The sequence below is a fragment of the Silurus aristotelis genome (assembly GCF_946808225.1).
Source record: "Silurus aristotelis genome assembly, chromosome: 5".
NCBI lineage: Eukaryota > Metazoa > Chordata > Actinopteri > Siluriformes > Siluridae > Silurus > Silurus aristotelis.
Window position 1 is genome coordinate 33,573,743 of NC_139578.1, and position 18,734 is coordinate 33,592,476.

The 18,734-nt window shown below is 43.2% G+C and overlaps 1 long non-coding RNA gene across 3 annotated transcripts; it reads right to left on the reverse strand.

Moving 5' to 3' along the window:
- Positions 1–13,912: 13,912 nt before the first annotated feature.
- On the reverse strand, positions 13,913–14,443 carry LOC310726986. 3 transcript variants are annotated; one of them, XR_014533906.1, is made up of 3 exons: positions 14,266–14,443; positions 14,121–14,196; positions 13,913–14,028 (listed from the first exon to the last, which is right to left on the reverse strand). It is a non-coding gene; the product is annotated as an uncharacterized lncRNA (long non-coding RNA). The 3 variants fall into 3 exon arrangements; XR_014533907.1 differs by having other exon boundaries at positions 14,117–14,196; XR_014533908.1 differs by having other exon boundaries at positions 14,114–14,196.
- Positions 14,444–18,734: the final 4,291 nt, after the last annotated feature.

An 18,734-nucleotide genomic window follows, 5' to 3' on the forward strand; every position in this document is an offset into this window, starting at 1 on the left:
CTCTTCAAAATCTTTAACTAAAATTCAGGCCAGTAGATGGCGGTAAAACACCATACATCTTTGAAATCATCTCAACTCAATGAAGAGCTCGAGGTTACGAATGTAATCCTAGTTCTCAGAGAAAACGAGACGCTGCGTTGTAACGCTTTGGGAATGCCCCCACATTGTCCGGGATCTGAACCACATGTGAAATCTGACCAATAGGCGAGTCGTGACATCATCAGCGGGCGATGTAGCGTAAACCAGGAAGCGACAAATAGCTGCGAGATGGTAGCGACGCTAGTTTCTGCAAGAGAGAAGGTAAACGCCGCAGGGACGCAGGTAGTGTTGCAGCATCTCGTTCCATCTGGGAGATAGGGTTACATTCATAACCTAGAGACGTTCCCCTTCAGGAACTCGAGCTGCGGTGTAACGCTTTGGGAACAAGTGTCCAATCATGCCACACTAACCAGACCCTGCCTGGCGTGTGAGGCCTCAGCACCTGTATGTAGGACAGAGGAACCCGGATTGGATCTAAGGTCAAGGTCATAAAACCAGACAAGGTCAGTGGGTTGGACCAACCCTCAGCATCACAGATGTCCTGGAGTGACACTCCAGCGAACCAGGCCATAGAGGCCGCCACACTCCACACTCCACACTCAGTGAGCCCTGACCCCAAGCAGTGCGGGGAGACCAGAGAAAGCCCTTCCTATTGGTGCCATAGCAGATGAACAGCTGCTCCGACTTCCTTCACGGCCTCGTCCTGTGGAGGTAAGCCGGTTCTGTCGCTCTTGGTTTAAAATGGAGGAAGGCAGAATGCCTGTAACATGACAGGTTGTGTGGGAGCCATAGGCACCTAAGGTACGTACTGTACAGTAGGGACACCAGGTCCGCAAACCATGGCTTGCCCGGCCATCGAGGCGCAACCAGGAGCAGACGGACTCCTTCCCGGCGAATTCTCTCCACAACTCCAGAGAGCAGCACGACAGGGGGAAAGGCATACAGGCGTAGCCTCAGTCAGGACTATACTGGACGCTGCCGCCATGAGACCCAGCAGCCTCTGGAACTGCTTTACAGTGAGTGGCTGGACCTCTCTCACACTTCGATCTGGGCGGGAGACAACCATGCCCGCAACCTGGCCGAGGCCCACACCACACACAAAAAAGTGGTTCTCTGTACTGGAGAAAGCGCACTCTTCGCGGCGTTCAGTCTGATCCCCAGTTCCTTCATGCAGGCGAGAACGACATCTCGATGTCGAAACTGCCTGGTGCTCTGAATGAGCCAATATCAACAAATCATAGATATAATTCAAAATGCGGATGTCCTGTAGCCGCAGCGGGGTCAGACATTTTGTGAAGGTACAGGGCGAGAGTGCTAAATATGCGTCCTTCAGATCTATCGTGATGAATCTGTCCTCGGACCTAATCTGAGTCTCGACCTCTTTGAGGGTAAGCATCCTGAACCTGAGCCTCATCAGTGAGCGGTTCAAGGAGCGAAGATCCAGAATAGGATGCAGCCCGCCATCCTTCTTCGGAACAACAAAGTACGGGCTGTAGTAGCCCGACTTTCGAACCAAGAGGGGAACCACCTCAAACGCCCGTTTCCCCAGAAGAGTGTGCACGTCCTGTTCCAGGACCAGAGCCTGCTTGGGTCCCACCAGGGTGGGATACAACCCTCTGAACCTAGGAGGAGAAGATGTGAACTGAATCGCGTAGCCCTTCTCTACAGTCCGCAGGACCCACTGGGGTACCTCTGGCATCCCCTCCCAAGCTGTCAGAAAGTCCCTCAGGGGAACCAGCCCCTCGGGGCTGGTCTCTAACCCGCTCAGAGCGGCTGGGGCATTGCCCCGCAGCCAACGGCACTTTGCGAGAGTAGCAGGTCAGCCTGGTATGCCTGCAACACACCCATGGTGTGGAGGCAACCCGCAGCCTGGCCTGCTGCTGTGTAAGCCTTCCCTACTAAGGCTGATGTTGCACGCAACAGCTTAGTAGGAAACACTGAGGCTTTTAGCGATGATGCTATGCTAGGGGAGAGGTAGCTAGCTAGTGTCTCTTCTACACACGGCGTCACCCCGTAGCCGCACTCCTTAGCCCCAACCACGTTCGCAAAGAGTGCTGAGAAAAAGTACGCATGGCATACGGGGTCTCCCAGTGCAAGTCGGGGAAGAACGGAAGGCCCTGGTGCCGAGGATGTGACACAGGATGCAGGAAACACTCATAGTTTATTAGAAAGCGCATGTAGGACGTTTTGGAGACAAAGTGAGGGAGGCGAGATTGAGATGGTTTGGACATGTGCAGAGGAGGGACTTGGGGTATATCAGTAGGAGAATGCTGAGGATGAAGCGACCAGGAAGGAGGAAAAGAGGAAGACCAAGGAGGAGGTTTATGGATGTGGTGAGGGAAGACATGCAGGTAGTTGGTTTGAAAGAAGCAGATGTAGAGGACAGGGGGGTATGGACACGGATCATCCGCTGTGGTGCCCCCTAATGGGAGTAGCGGTAAGAAGAAGAAGAAGTTTGAAATTGTGTTGGTTAATGGTTTTAATGTTATAATGGGAATTGTAATGGTTTGAATGTTTATAATGAGAGTTGTGATGGTTTTAATGGTTATAATTGGAAATTTTAAAGGTTTCGGTTGTAATAACGTGGATTGTAATGGTTTTGGGTGTAATAACTGGGATTGTAATGGTTTTGGGTGTAATAACTGCGTTACGTTATACTCTAGATGATGGAGCTCCTCTTAAGACCAAAATGATCAGGGAGAAAAAATTTGCACAGTGGTATAATGATCATACGCGCACCTTAAGACAGACCACTCGGAAATTAGAACGTAAATGGCGTCAAACAAAATTAACAGTATTTCAAATAGCATGGAAGGAGAGCCTCCTAAATAATAGAAAGTCTCTTAGTGCTGCTGATCAGCATACTTCTCCACCCTCATAGAAAATAACAAGCAGAATCCTAGATTTTTATTCAGCACGGTTTGCAAAATGAACAGAAAATAAAAGCACTGCACTCACATGCATGATTTCATGAACTTTTTTAATAATAAAGTTGAAAACATCAGGCAATAAATCCAGACGGTTAAAATAAATCCAAACTATTTTACAAGTAACCCTGTAGACAGCAGTGTAATTATACCAGACCATCAATTACAAAGTTTCACTCCTATTCATGAGAATGACTTAATTTCATTAATTTCCTCATCAAAATCATCAACCTGCATTCTCGATCCCTTGCCCACAAGTTTCTTTAAAAAGATCATTCCAGAGGAAACTGAACCTGTTTTTAAATTAATAAACTCTTCCATTAGCACTGGTTATGTACCTAAATCCTTGAAACTGCAGTTATCAAAGCCCTAATTAAGAAACCTGACAATCACCATGTCAGCTGTCTAACTACAGTCCAATATCAAACATCACCTTTATCTCCAAGATTCTAGAAAAGGTTGTAGCACAGCAGTTCTGCTCACATCTACTGAGGAATAAAAAAATTTAAATGTATCATTCAGGAGGTAGGCTTCATCATAGCACAGAGACGGCGCTAGTTAAGGTGGTAAATGACTGTTATTGGCCTTTGATCAGGGTTTTGTCTCTTTACTTGTTTTGCTCGACCTCAGTGCAGTTTTTGACACCATTGATCACACTATACTGCTTGCTAGACTTGAGAACATTGTTGGAATAAAGTTAACAGCTCTCTCCTGGCTCAGGTCTTATCTAACTGATCACTATCACTTTGTTGATGTAAATGGTGAGTTCTCCACACTCTCTGAGGTAAAGTTTGGTGTTCCTCAAAGACCTGTCTTAGGCCCACTGCTTTTCTCTTTATATCTGCTGCCTCTGGGTAAAATTATACATAAACATGGTATTCGCTTCCATTGCTATGCTGATGATACACAGCTGTATATTTCAGCAAAGCCAAATGAGAGAGATCAGCTTAACAATGTTGAGGAGTGTGTAAAGGACATTAGACAGTGGATGCTTGATAACTTCCTTCTGCTCAACTCAGATAAGACAGAAGTATTTTTATTAGGACCACATGCAGCTAGAAGCAAACTTTCCGATTCTGTAGCATCTCTGGATGGTGTTTCTGTTTCAGTGTGTACAGCAGTCAAAGACCTTGGTGTGATTATTGACCCGAGTCTTTCCTTTGAGGCTCACATGAATAATATTACTAGGATCTCCTTCTTTCACGTTAGAAATATTGCTAAAATTAGAAATATGATGTCTTTACAGGATGCAGAAAAACTACTTTAAGCTTTTGTTACATCTAGACTTTAGACTACTGTAACGCTTTACTGTCTGGGTGTGCGAGTAAGTGCATAAATAAGCTTCAGTTAGTTCAGAATGCAGCAGCAAGAGTCGTCACTAGATCGAGAAAATATGATCACCAGCCCTGTTTTTATCATCTACACTGCTTTCAATCAGATCTCGCATTTATTATAAAATACTACTACTGACGTATAAAGCACTTAATGCTCTTACACCACAGTATCTGAGTGAACTTCTGTACCAGTATGATCCCCCACGCCTAATTAGATCAAAAGGTGCAGGCTATTTGTTGGTACTTAGAATAATGAAGACTACAGCAGGGGGCAGATCTTTCTCTTATAAACCCCACAGTTATGGAACAACCTTCCAATCAGTGTTTTCGGGATGCAGACAAAGTCTCAGTGTTCAAGTCGAGGCTGAAAACGTACTTATTTAGTCAAGTCTTTTGTCAGTATATTTTTCTTAGGTAAAGAAGCAGATCTGTAGGGATCATGAATATCGAGTGTTTGGTGAACTGGGATACTTGTATGCTGTCGTCTCCTCATTCTCACACGTTCATTCGGGTTTGATGTTGGTGTGGTGGGTCGTCTGTTATCCCAGAGATCCCTCATGTCGGTGTTACCTTCTGGTTCTCCCTTTTACCTATGCTGCCATAGAGAGTCCTGCCCCTCTTCCCTCGGGGGATCTTCCCACTTCGTCCAGGCCTGCATCTGAAAAGTGTTCTCTTCAATTGGAGGCCACTCTGTGATGGACAGTTTCTCATCAAAGCCTAGGGTGGTTCCGGAGTAAGAACGGGAGCTTTGAGGATGGATTTGGACTGTAGTTAATGTCAGCAGTCTGCTAAACTGACTCAGGACTACAGTTCGTTTCTGATCACCATCACGGTACCCCACAACCTCGTATATCTGCAATAAATGGACATCCGGGGCAACCCAGGATAGGTTTGATGTTGAGTCTGGTTCTTCTCAAGGTTTCTTCCTTATGCCATCTCTGGGAGTTTTTCCTTGCCCCAGTCACCACCGGCTTGTTCATCAGGGATGAACTTACACTTATAAAAAACAAATAAATTTTTTTATCACCACATTATTTGTGTAAAGCTGCTCTGAGACAATCTTCATTGTTAAAAGCGCAATATAAATAAAAATGAATTGAATGGAATGTGTATTAATAAATGTATTTATTATCACACAGAGAAAATAATTCTCAAAGAAACAGGAACTGAAGCATTTTAAACAGTTTTCATGAACATTAGATGGAAGTGGAGTAGATCTGTAACATTTTTGCCAAAGATTCAGTCCAGTAGATGGCAGTAAAACATTATTGTTTTGTGGGAAAATGTGCAATCAACCTCATGTTGCAGGATCTAGGAGGATATGATGGCAGCTTTAGGTATGGGGAGAGCATGGTGCTATCAGCCTCAAGCAGGAGCATGGTTTCTCCCACCAAGCCATTCCTCTCAAAATATTATAGGGTTCATTAGTAAATCTCCCCTGGGTTTCTGAGCAACACCATGGTACTGACTGCATAGGGCTTGTGATAAAGTTCAGTATCATAGTACATCTATATCTGATCAGGAGTATTATCACTATACATCTAAGCACTGCTGAGAGTAGAGATCATGTTTGTGGACAAGAACAAACAAATCCAGCATGAGGCTGCAGTTTTAAGTGTGTAGTAGAACATCAGCAGGAACACCTGCTTCCCATTAATGGGGTAAGAAGGCAGCATGTTTCACATAATCATCTCAACATCCACCATAAGCAAAGTCAGATGGTCCATGAGAGTCCAAGCCAAGAGAATTCTTTAGTTCTCTCCATGGAGTATTGCAGTCCTTTCCCCCCCTGTGAATCTTGGCAAGAAGTAATGAGAAGTCTCTGGAAGGAAAAGATAAACTCTGATAATATAAATAGTTGAAAATAAGATCCATAGCTTTAGAAATTGGCTTTTTTTGTCACCTCCAAACACCCAAACCACACACTCCCCTCCTCTTAACAGCTTTATAAACTGATAAATGTGCTGATTCCTGCATTAACACAATTCTCTTTACATTGTGACTGAGGAGAAAAATTTCATAAACATTAGTAAATAATTATATTATTGTTCAATGATGATATTTATGTAACTGCTTTTCTAGAAGATTTATGGAAATGCTGTAAAATGATAACAGTCAGTATTTTAATGCTGATAGAAGATGAATGTGTTCGTGATCGTGAGTACTAATTCAAGATGGCGGCATGGCAGTAGCTTGCAGCGGCTTCTCCGGATTAAAAAATGGTGCTTTCCCCATATTTAAACCTTTCACGATACATGGGCACCAGAGTCAGCTGTGTTCATGTGTACGACCATCAGACACTGCTACGGTACAGGGATCATGCAACCAATAATCTGCATTATGATGTTATCAATAACCTTTGCGACCTCGGCTTGCTGCGACCTCCACCACAAAAACCAGGCCCCCAGCCCCCGGTGTGACCTGATGCCGGTGGCCCAGAGAGGGGACGTCGAAAGCGCTGTTTTTAGAAAAAAATTATTCTTTTCACGGAGACGTTGCTCAGAGTGTACATTCCTCCCAGTGCTAATGCTAAGGAGGCACTGTGTGAACTCTATGGCACTATTAGCGGATTGTTTATTATCGCTGGAGATTTCAACCATGTGAATCTTAGGACTGTGCTCCCTAAACTCCATCAGCATGTGGACTTTGCAACGAGAGGAGCGAACACGCTGGATCTTGTTTACACGACCCCATCTCGGATACTCAGACCACTGCTCTGTTATGTGAATTCCAGCAAACAGACTGCTCATCAGACGCTCTAAACTGGTTCAGAAACAGGTGAACACCTGGCCAGAAGGAGCTACTTCTGCTCTTCAGGACTGTTTTGAGTGCACTGACTGGGACATGTTTAGAAAGGCTGCAACCAACGGCGATTCCATCAACTTGGAGGAGTACACATCATCAGTGACCAGCTACATCAGCAAGTGCGTTGATGATGTCACCATCTCCAAAACCATCACTACACGCTCCAACCAGAAGCCGTGGATGACTGCAAATGTGCGTGTGCTGCTGAAACAAAGAGACTCTGCCTTTAGAACAGGGGACAAGACGACCTTAAGAACAGCAAGGGCCAAACTGTCCCGTGCCTTTAGAGAGGCGAAGCGTGCACACGCAAAGAAAATCCACGACCACTTCCAAGACAGCGGAGACACCCGGCGCATGTGGCAGGGCATCCAGGCGATCACTAACTACAAGACAACATCATTCTATGCAGAGTTAACCCACGGAAGTCTGCTGGACCTGACAACATTCCTGGCAGAATGCTCAGGGAATGTGCAGAACAGCTAGCGGATGTCTTCACTGACATCTTCAGCATCTCCCTGATCAGCAAAGTTGTTCCCACATGCCTTAAGACAACGACCATTGTTCTCGTGCCGAAGAAATCTACTGTCTCCTGCCTCAATGACTATCGTCCCGTCGCGCTCACACCCATCGTGATGAAGTGCTTCTAGAGGCTCATCGTGAGGCACGTTGAGACCCAGCTTCCACCCTCCCTGGACCCCATGCAGTTTGCGTATCGTTCAAACCGTTCCACGAACGATGCTATCTCCACAACCCTCACCGCACCCACCTGGACAACAAGGACTTATATGTACAAATGCTGTTCATTGACTTCAGCTCAGCATTCAACACAATCATCCCTCAGCACCTGATCGAGAAGTTGAGCCTACTAGGCCTGAACACCTCCCTCTGCTGGATTCTGGACTTCCTGACTGGAAGACCTCAGTCAGTCCGGATCGGGAAAAGTATCTCCAGCACCACCACACTGAGCACTGGGGCCCCTCAGGGCTGTGTGCTCAGCCCACTGCTGTTCACTCTGCTGACTCACGACTGTTTAGCAATGCAAAGCTCCAGCCACATTGTCAAGTTTGCCGATGACATGACCGTGGTGGGTCTAATCAGCAAGAACGACAAGTCAGCATACAGAGAGGAGGTGAAACAGCTAACTGCCTGGTGTGCAGCAAACAACCTGTCTCAAATGTGTCTCAAATGTGTGTTACCGAATTGTATAACCTGGCCTTAACACTTAACACTGTCTGTCTGTACTATTGACACTATCTGTGTTGTAGCTCTATGTTGTTGTTTAGTGTAGCACCAGGGTTCCGGAGGAAGGTTGTCTCGTTTTGGCTGTGTACTGTGTACCACTGTGTAGTAGAAATGACAATAAAAGCCACTTGACTTGACTTGACTCTTGATAAGTTTAATGTTTTCTCTAAAACAGGAGCTAATAAAACACACTTCTGTTAATCTTTTCTGTTTATAAAGTGATTCTGATTCTGATTTTGTGTGAATTATAAAGTCTCGTTCCTCTCATCTCTTTTCTTAGTGAATTTTCACCACGGTGTTCATCATCGTCATCAACCTTTTTCTGAGTTTCCGCTGCAGTTATCAACACCATCATCAATATCAACTCTCTAATCACTCTCACCATCAGCAGTCTTGACCTCTTCTTCTTTCCTGATGGTTTTGCTGGTTCTCGCCTGCCTTCAGTCCTTCACGATGGCTCAGAGTAAGATAAAGTTTAAATCTAATTGTTAATGTTTTTTCCTTGTTATTATTATTAGTAGTAGTTTTAATAGTATCAGGTTGTAAAAATAATCAGTGATGATAAACCACTTCAGGGAGCAGAACTAAAAAAAAACATGGAGATGCCTGATGTAGATCATTAAAAATGTCTCATGACTTCTGTATTACTCCAGCCTTTATTCTGAAATAAAAGAGAAGATAATGAAATGTTCTGACACAGGTGTGGGTGGAGCAGATTTGTGCTGTTTAAAGTTTTATAAAAGACCAATTCCTGCAGCGAACATCATCTCTGTGGAAGAAACAAGATCTGACTGCACACTTCCTGGAGTCATGTACGATTTGCGATTCCTGTTTAATTTTGTATTTGTTTTATAATTCTAACAGAGGATTTCAAAATATAATCTAAATGAGGAGATTCACAGATTCTGGTTCTCTCCTGATGTTTATCTTCTTTCTTCTGCAGTCTTACAACAAAAAAGGCATTCTGGATAAATGCAGATCCTGAGGTGGATTGGGTGAAGCAGAAAGCATTAAAAGCAAAAGTGAACCATCAGAATGGACTTACACAATACAATACAGACAATATACAACACAATAAAATTCTCCATGAATTAGCTTTTATTTTTTCATGAATGCTCCCCCTTTTTTTGCTTCATTTGTATCACATTACTCAAAGCAAATTGATGTTATATTAAAAATACACCTGTATCTGCAGGCACTGATTTATTTACAATAATAATAATAATAATAATAATAATAATAATAATAATAATAACAATAATAAACTTGATTTTGTATAGCGCCTTTAAAAGAAGTTTCTCAAAGCACTTGACATAAAAATTGAAATTAAAAGATACACATAATAATGGAGACAATAAAACTAACCATACAAAAAATAAATAAATAAATAACAAAGAAAGAAAGAAGTCACATAAAAGCTACCCTAAAAAAGTAAGTTTTAAGATGGGATTTAAAAACACCCAGGGAATCTGCATTCCTAATCTCTGAGGGGAGGGAATTCCACAGTTTGGGAGCCAGGGAAGAAAAACCCCGATCACCCACTGTTTTTAGATGTGGTTTTTGGGCAGTTAGAAGACCAGCTTCAGAAGAGCGTAGAGCATGTGAGGGTGTGTAGGGGGTTAACAGCTCACACAAGTATTTAAGGGGCCAAATTAGTCAAGGCCTTATAAGTGAGCATGAGAATTTTTAAATCGAAATGAAAACTAACAGGAAGCCAGTGCAATTTTTCCAGGATAGGTGTGATGTGTTCCCTTGCACTGGTCCTATTCAGAATATTGTACCAACTGTAATTTACTTAGGGTAGCTTTAGGAACTCCAGCCAGCAAAGCATTACAGTGGTCAAGACGTGAAAATACAAAAGTGTTGATCAACTTTTCAGCCACAGAGAGAGTCAGCATGGGACATAATTTGGCAATGTTTCAACATTTTTTTATCTCAGTAAAATATTGAAAATATTGAGAGAAAAAACACAGGCATATTGACATAAGGTTTAGAATGTATATACAGTGAGGAAAATAAGTATTTGAACACCCTGCTAATTTGCAAGTTCTCCCACTTAGAAATCATGGAGGGGTCTGAAATTGTCATCGTAGGTACATGTCCACTGTGAGAGACATAATCTAAAAAAAATCCAGAAATCACAATGTATGATTTATTAACTATTTATTTGTATGATACAGCTGCAAATAAGTATTTGAACACCTGAGAAAGTCAATGTTAATATTTGGTACAGTAGCCTTTGTTTGCAATTACAGAGGTCAAACGTTTCCTGTAGTTTTTCACCAGGTTTGCACACACTGCAGGAGGGATTTTGGCCCACTCCCCCAAACAGATGTTCTCTAGATCAGTCAGGTTCCTGGCCTGTCGCTGAAAAACATGGAGTTTGAGCTCCCTACAAAGATTCCAGAACCTTGATATGCTTCTTACAGAGCCACTCCTTGGTTATCCTGGCTGTGTGCTTCGGGTCATTGTCATGCTGGAAGACCCAGCCTCGACCCATCTTCAATGCTCTAACTGAGGGAAGGAGGTTGTTCCCCAAAATCTCGCAAAACATGGCCCCGGTCATCCTCTCCTTATTACAGTGCAGTCGCCCTGTCCCATGTGCAGAAAAACACCCCCAAAGCATGATGCTACCACCCCCATGCTTCACAGTAGGGATGGTGTTCTTGGGATGGTAATCATCATTCTTCTTCCTCCAAACACGTTTAGTGGAATTATGACCCAAAAGTTCTATTTTGGTCTCATCTGACCACATGACTTTCTCCCATGACTACTCTGGATCATCCAAATGGTCATTGGCAAACTTAAGACGTGCCTGGACATGTGCTGGTTTAAGCAGGGGAACCTTCCGTGCCATGCATGATTTCAAACCATGACATCTTAGTGTATTACCAACAGTAACCTTGGAAACGGTGGTCCCAGCTCTTTTCAGGTCATTGACCAGCTCCTCCTGTGTAGTTCTGGGCTGATTTCTTACCTTCCTTAGGATCATTGAGACCCTACGAGGTGAGATCTTGCATGGAGCCCCAGTCCGAGGGAGATTGACAGTCATGTTTAGTTTCTTCCATTTTCTAATGATTGCTCCAACAGTGGACCTTTTTTCACCAAGCTGCTTGGCAATTTCCCCGTAGCCCTTTCCAGCCTTGTGGAGGTGTACAATTTTGTCTCTAGTGTCTTTGGACAGCTCTTTGGTCTTGGCCATGTTAGTAGTTGGATTCTTACTGATTGTATGGGGTGGACAGGTGTCTTTATGCAGCTAACGACCTCAAACAGGTGCATCTAATTTAGGATAATAAATGTAGTGGAGGTGGACATGTTAAAGGCAGACTAACAGGTCTTTGAGGGTCAGAATTCTAGCTGATAGACAGGTGTTCAAATACTTATTTGCAGCTGTATCATACAAATAAATAGTTTAAAAATCATACATTGTGATTTCTGGATTTTTTTTTTTTTTAGATTATGTCTCTCACAGTGGACATGCACCTACGATGACAATTTCAGACCCCTCCATGATTTCTAAGTGGGAGAACTTGCAAAATAGCAGGGTGTTCAAATACTTATTTTCCTCACTGTAGATCTGAGTGTCATCAGCATAAAAGTGATAGTTAAGACCAAGTGATCTTAAAAGCTGGCCAAATAGATAATTGTAAATACTAAAATGTAATGGGCCCAAAACCAATCCCTGAGGATCACCAGATTGCACCACACCAACCTTAGACTTGCAATTACCCATCACAACGAACTGCTTACGGTCAGAAAGGTAGGACTTAAACCACTCTAATGCAGATTCAGAAAACCCAAAGAGTCTCTAAGCGGTTGATCAAAATTGCGTGATCTATAGTGTCAAAAGCGGCACTAAGATCAAGAAGAATCAATATAGATAGACGGCCGGAATCAGAAGCCATTAACAAGTCATTAGTGACCTTAACTAATGCTGTTTCAGTGCTGTGTAGTTTACGGAAACCAGACTGAAGTGGCTCAAAAAGATCATTAGTAGAGAGATCCAAAAGTAGTTGAGAAGCCAGTGTTTGTTATAAAATTTTGGTGAGGAATGGAAAATTGGAGATGGGATGAAAATTATCAAAGTTCATGTTGTTAGATTTTGGTACTGGGGTGACAGCAGCAGTTTTAAGTATAACACAACACCGGTATACAGAGAGTTATTGATAATTCTTAAAACAACAGGAGAGAGGGAATCAAAACAAGATTTAAAAAGACAAGATGGTATCGGATCAAATCTGGAAGTTGAGGCTTTCAGTTTTGAAACCATATTATGTAATGACTGGGAGTCATGAACAGCAAAGTTAGAAAGACAGATAACAGAGAATGCAGACACACCTAAGGATGAGGTAGCAGTGTTAACAATGTGATTACGTATATTTTCAATTTTGGTGCTAAAAAACTCCAAAAAACATATTACATAGGTGTGTTGAAGCTGGAACATTAGAGAGGCTGTGATTTTTAAGCAGCTTATTGTTTGAGTGAGACAGTTGTTTAGGGTTTTTCTGATTAATGACAATTATCTAAGAAAAATACACAGATCTGGCTGACACTATTTCAGCCTTATATTCAAGTAAGCTGACTTTCCAGGCCTGGTGATGAACTGGTAAACCTGAAATGCGCCATCTATGCTCCATTTTGCGACACAAAGCCTTCATTGTACGCAAATCATCATTGTACCACGAAGCAGAGCGTGCAAAAGAAACAGATCGTGACTTCAAGGGAGCCAATGTGTCCAGGCCAGACAGGAGGACGGAGTTCAGCATAGAAATGTTATCATCTAGATCATCAGATAGAGAATCACAACTCAAAGAAGAGTCAATATAGTCTGAAAAATCAGTGGGCTCAATAGATCTCCACTTGCGATAATTAATGATGCGAGAAGAGGTAGTGTTCATGTCAGGTAACTATTTTAAAAAAAAAGGCAGCCTGGTGATCAGACAGACCTAAATGAGAAGTTGAGAAATGAGACACAAATGAACCGTTGGAAATCACAAGGTCTAAGGTGTGGCCTTTGTCATGCTTAGGACAGTCCATTATTTGGTCTAATTCAAAGCACTCCAATATGGACACAGTCTTTAGTTATTGTGTCTTTTACATCTATATGGATGTTGAAAACACCCAGGAGAATAATTCTTTCAAATCTGAGGCAGAGAAAAGACAATGTGGCGCGAGGGTGGGGGCCTAGGGGGGAGAGCTGAACAGCTCGTCACACCCAAGCTCAAATTTATCTACTTAACCAATTCGACTACGCCACCTGGGAGGGTTACACCCAGGAATTAGAAGTAAACCCCAGAGTTTATTAGATCACAAGTTCGATTCCCTTATCAGTAAGTGTAGGCAGGAAACGTGGGCATCGTATAAAAATACATGGTTTATTGAAAACTTGGATTTAAAATAAAACAAAAAGAAAAACGGTCCGATGACAATTTACACAAATAACAAAAATAAACAGACACAAAATATTAAAAACAACCAATTTACACAATTTCCAAATAAGCAAAACAAAATAGAAGTACAGGGCTGGGGTTACCCACCGGAGTGATCAGCACTAATTATCCAAACGGCAGCAGCAGAAGTCCCCTTTTTAAATAGGTGTAAGCCGAGGTTGTTCACTCGGCACGCAGCGAGGGAAAAGTCGAATCGCAGCAATAATCACCCAGGACGAAAAAGGGAGGATCCTATAATACAAACGATGATAAAAGATATAAATGATACGAGTAATTGCACGCATACATGCCGTAATTCCCCCTAACAAACCCAAACAACTTACCAAACGCGGATAGATCAGTTCCTGAGAATCAATTCACCGCTCAGGATACGCAGCCTTCAAATAACCTGCTGTTAAACTGAAGTTCATGGACTGCACATTACTCACGCCACCCAACCCACGTTAAAGCTAAACAACTTCCTCCTACCTGCAGGGAGGGCAGTAAACAGATCCAAAACAGCATCCAACAGGGACACACACTGAAAAGACAGGCTAAGGATACACAAACGAGCCATTAGTGCAACGAGCAAAGAAAAACTAATTAGTCAACGCTACATACTAACAGCACATACCTGAAATCACTATAGCAACCACAAAAGGGGAAGATACGGACGTGACGCATGCCAGTCTCAAACCAACCCGCTCTAAATAGTGCCTGCTCACTACTGATTGGTGGTCAGGAGTGTCAATCACCACCCGCGCCTCATTCATTCGGTCACAACAACATATCTGATAATTCAGATAAAAAGTCTTTATTTGGGGGAGTGGTGGCTCCAGCGGTTAGGGCGCTGGGTTGCCGATCGGAAGGTCTGGGGTTCAAGCCCCGGTATCTCTGAGCTGCCACTCTTGGGCCCTTGAGCAAGGCCCTTAACCCTCTATGCTCCGGGGGTCCCTTACGAGGGAAATATCGAGGTCCGTGACGTGGGGCCACCTTCCCGTAGGCTCACCACCTGCAGGAGGGACTGTAAGGGACGGTGCTGTGAGGATTGGGCAGCAGTCGAAGGCGGGGGCCTGCTTAGACTGCTGCCCCCGCGACCCGACTTACGGATAAGCGGGAGAAAATGAATGAATGAATGAAAAGTCTTTATTTGACTTAGGAGGCCTGTAGACTGTAGCCACTGCAGTAGAAAGGGGGGCAGAAACACTCAAAACAAGGCACTCAGATGAGTCAAATTTGGGGGCAGCCACCAGACGCATGTTGACCTGTTGATTGTGTAACACAATGATACCCCACCTCTGCCAGAAAAACGCAGAAGGTCAAATAATTCATAGTCAGCAGGTGTTAGTTCATTAAAAAGAAGACCGTCAGATTCTTTGTGCCACATCTCAGTTAATCAGACAAGGTCCAGTTTTTGTTTTAAAATAATGTCAGATAAAATGACAGCTTTGTTGTTGACAGAGCGCGCGTTAAACAGTGCTGATTTCAGCAGACATGAGGGAGGAGATGAATCCGATGCACCCTCCCCACACCTGAGAGCTGATAAATGATTAAAATTAACCCCTGTGGGTATAAACAGCAGTCTATGGGGTTTGCGCAGAAATCTCTGATAAGCGACAGGTTTGCAACATGACTGCAGAACACACGTACATCTTTTGCCAAATCAAAATGTCTGTTCAGGTTCAACAGCTGGTATGCAGTGTACCTGAGAGCCATTCGGGGAGGGTCCACACCAACAGCAGCCTCACAGCGGTGTAAGCAGTGTATGTCCTGGACCAGGCAACAAAACAGTAAAGTCCAGTAAACAGCACTCAGAGATAAAAGAAGTAATCCAACATGCGAAGCATGAATCCACATCACGAAAAAAGAGGAGTGGCAGTCAAAACGCCCCGGCATGCCCTTTCAACCGGAACCCAATCATTAGATTTACATTTTCTACACAAATTAAAGCACATTTTTTTTGCCCAGCAGTGTCTCTACTTCCTGAAAAGGCTAAGAAAAAACCCTTCCCTTCACACTCATTACTCATCTCAATTCATTCCACCACCATCTATGTATTATTATTTATACTTGACTGTACTACACTCTTTAACTGCTGTTTTTTTGCACCTTTGACTGTATTATACTTTACTGTTTACATACTGTCTTTTGCACCTCTTGACTGCTGCTTGCACTACATTATTCTGTTCAAATTCACTCCCGGGTAAAGTTTTTACAGTTCTCCTCGCACAGTACTGTATATTTAAAGTATGCACTAGGTTTACTGGTCGGCGCTATCTCAGGTTTTGTGTTTAGTGTTGTGTTGTCTTGTGTTGCCTGTCTGTCTGCACAATCTGTTTGTACTGTTTTTTGTCTGCACTGTCTGTACTAGGTTGCATTCGATGCACTTTATGAAGCTTGTGTTGTGTTGTAGCTCTATGTTGTTGTTTAGTGTAGCACCAGGGTTCCGGAGGAAGGTTGTCTCGTTTTTGCTGTGTACTGTGTACCAATGTGTAGTAGAAATGACAATAAAAGCCACTTGACTTGACTCTTGATGAGTGTGATGTTTTCTCTAAAACATGAGTAAATAAATCACACTTCTGTTTATCTTTTCTGTTTATAAAGTGATTCTGATTCTGATTTTGTGTGAATTATAAAGTCTCGTTCCTCTCATCTCTTTTCTTAGTGAATTTTCACCACGGTGTTCATCATCGTCATCAACCTCTTTCTGAGTTTCCGCTGCAGTTATCAACACCATCATCAACATCAACTCTCTAATCACTCTCACCATCAGCAGTCATGACCTCTTCTTCTTTCCTGATGGTTTTGCTGGTTCTTGCCTGCCTTCAGTCCTTCACGATGGCTCAGAGTAAGATAAAGTTCACCTTATTGTTAGTTATGTTTTTTTCTTGTTATTATTATTAGTAGTAGTTTTAATAGTATCAGGTTGTAAAAATAATCAGTGATGATAAACCACTTCAGGGAGCAGAACTAAAAAAAAAAAACATGGAGATGCCTGATGTAGATCATTAAAAATGTCTCATGACTTCTGTATAACTCCAGCCTTTATTCTGAAATAAAAGAGAAAATAATAAAATGTTCTGACACAGGTGTGGGTGGAGCAGATTTGTGCTGTTTATAGTTTTATAAAAGACCAATTCCTGCAGCGAACATCATCTCTGTGGAGGAAACAAGATCTGACTGCACACTTCCTGGAGTCATGTACGATTTATGATTCTTGTCATATTTTTTATTTGTTTTATAATTCTAACAGAGGATTTCAAATTATAATCTAAATGAGGAGATTCACAGATTCTGGTTCTCTCCTGACCTTTATCTTCTTTCTTCTGCAGTCTTACAACAAAAAAGGCATTCTGGATATGTGCAGATCCTGAGGTGGATTGGCTGAAGCAGATCATTGAAAGCAAAAGTGAACCATCAGAATGGACTTACACAATAAAATACAGACAATATACAACACAATAAAAATTTTCCATGAATTAGCTTTTATTTGTTCATAAATGCTTCCCTGGTGGTCTAGTGGTTAGGATGCGGCACTCTTACCGCTGCGGCCTGGGTTCGATCCCCGGTCAGGGAACCGACCCCAGCCACTCTTAGTGCCGGTCCCAAGCCTGGATAAATGGGGAGGGCATTAGGAAGGGCATTCAGCATAAAAAACATGTGCCAAATCAATCATGCAGATGATCCGCTGTGGCGAGAAGCCGAAAGAAAGTTTTTTTCATAAATGCTTCATTTGTATCACATTACTTAAAGCAAATTGATGTTATATTAATGTAATAAAACTGTGTCTGCAGGCACTGATTTATTTACATTTTCTACACACATTTTAAAGATCTTTAACATTTTTGCCAAAGACCCAGTCCAGTAGATGGAACTAAATCATTATTTTTTTTCATAATGAGTCTGTTCATGAAGCACTCTGTATTTTTTTCTATTGTTTGTCAATTGTTTGTCAAATAAAAAATTAATTTAATCTTCTAAAATGACTAAGCACACTTTTCCAACGGGAGCAGAGCAGGCGAAGTCGGGTTCTCGAGGGAGCCAAATGTGAACATTGTTTTCGCATGTCAATGTGGAATCTCGCCAAGGCGGAGCGGTGCCCTAGTTCCTGGGGCTCGCAAATGGACCTCGCAGAGGTCTTCGAGACGGACTTATCCCTTTCTCCTGCCTCTCCTGCCAGGTCCCAGCTTTGAAATCATGAGGTGTCGAGGTCCTGGGCGAAGCCATACTCAGCCCGCCTCTTTAGCCCTAAGGTGGTATTGTACTCCAATGTCATAGGGCTGAAAGAATGTGGGTCGATGCCCCTGAGGTGGAATCATCCCTTAAGGCCCTGGTGGGCAAGCGTACGGCTTAGCGGGTTAAGCCTTTGCATGTCTGCTCACAATGGCTGTGCTACAGTTGTATTAGGCAACCACAACTTAGAAGCTCCTGTCATTGGGAGGTTCAGAAACAGAACCAAAGTCCCGAAGTCTTAGACGCAGTCCCGAGAGATGGCAGATCTAAGGACTGTTATTTTCAATAAGAGGGCTTCAGTCAAAAAGTCCTGACATAAGACATTCTGGGGACCCTGCTGGGAAAGGGCGTTTCGCATTAGACTGAGCCTGTGACACACAAGCACCAGCACCCGCCCCAGCACTCCCAGGGTTATATCCACTTCACCTGGTCTATTAATCCTACCATGCTCAGTGCTTCAGGGCATGGCCAGCTCCAGCGAGCACACTCCTCGATTACTGCACGACATCGTAGCGTCCTTCGAAGCTCCTAGAGCTGCATCAGGGCATAGCCCCAGCTCTAGGCATACCAGAGGTCAGTCTTGGAAAGCTCTGCCAGATGTGTCTTAGTGGGTCCTGCATACTGTAGACAGAGGCTACTTGATTTAGTTCTGGGCTCGCGCGCCCCGGTACGGCGGGTTGTGTCCCACCCTGGTGGGGCCTGAGCAGGCTCTGGTCATAGAACAA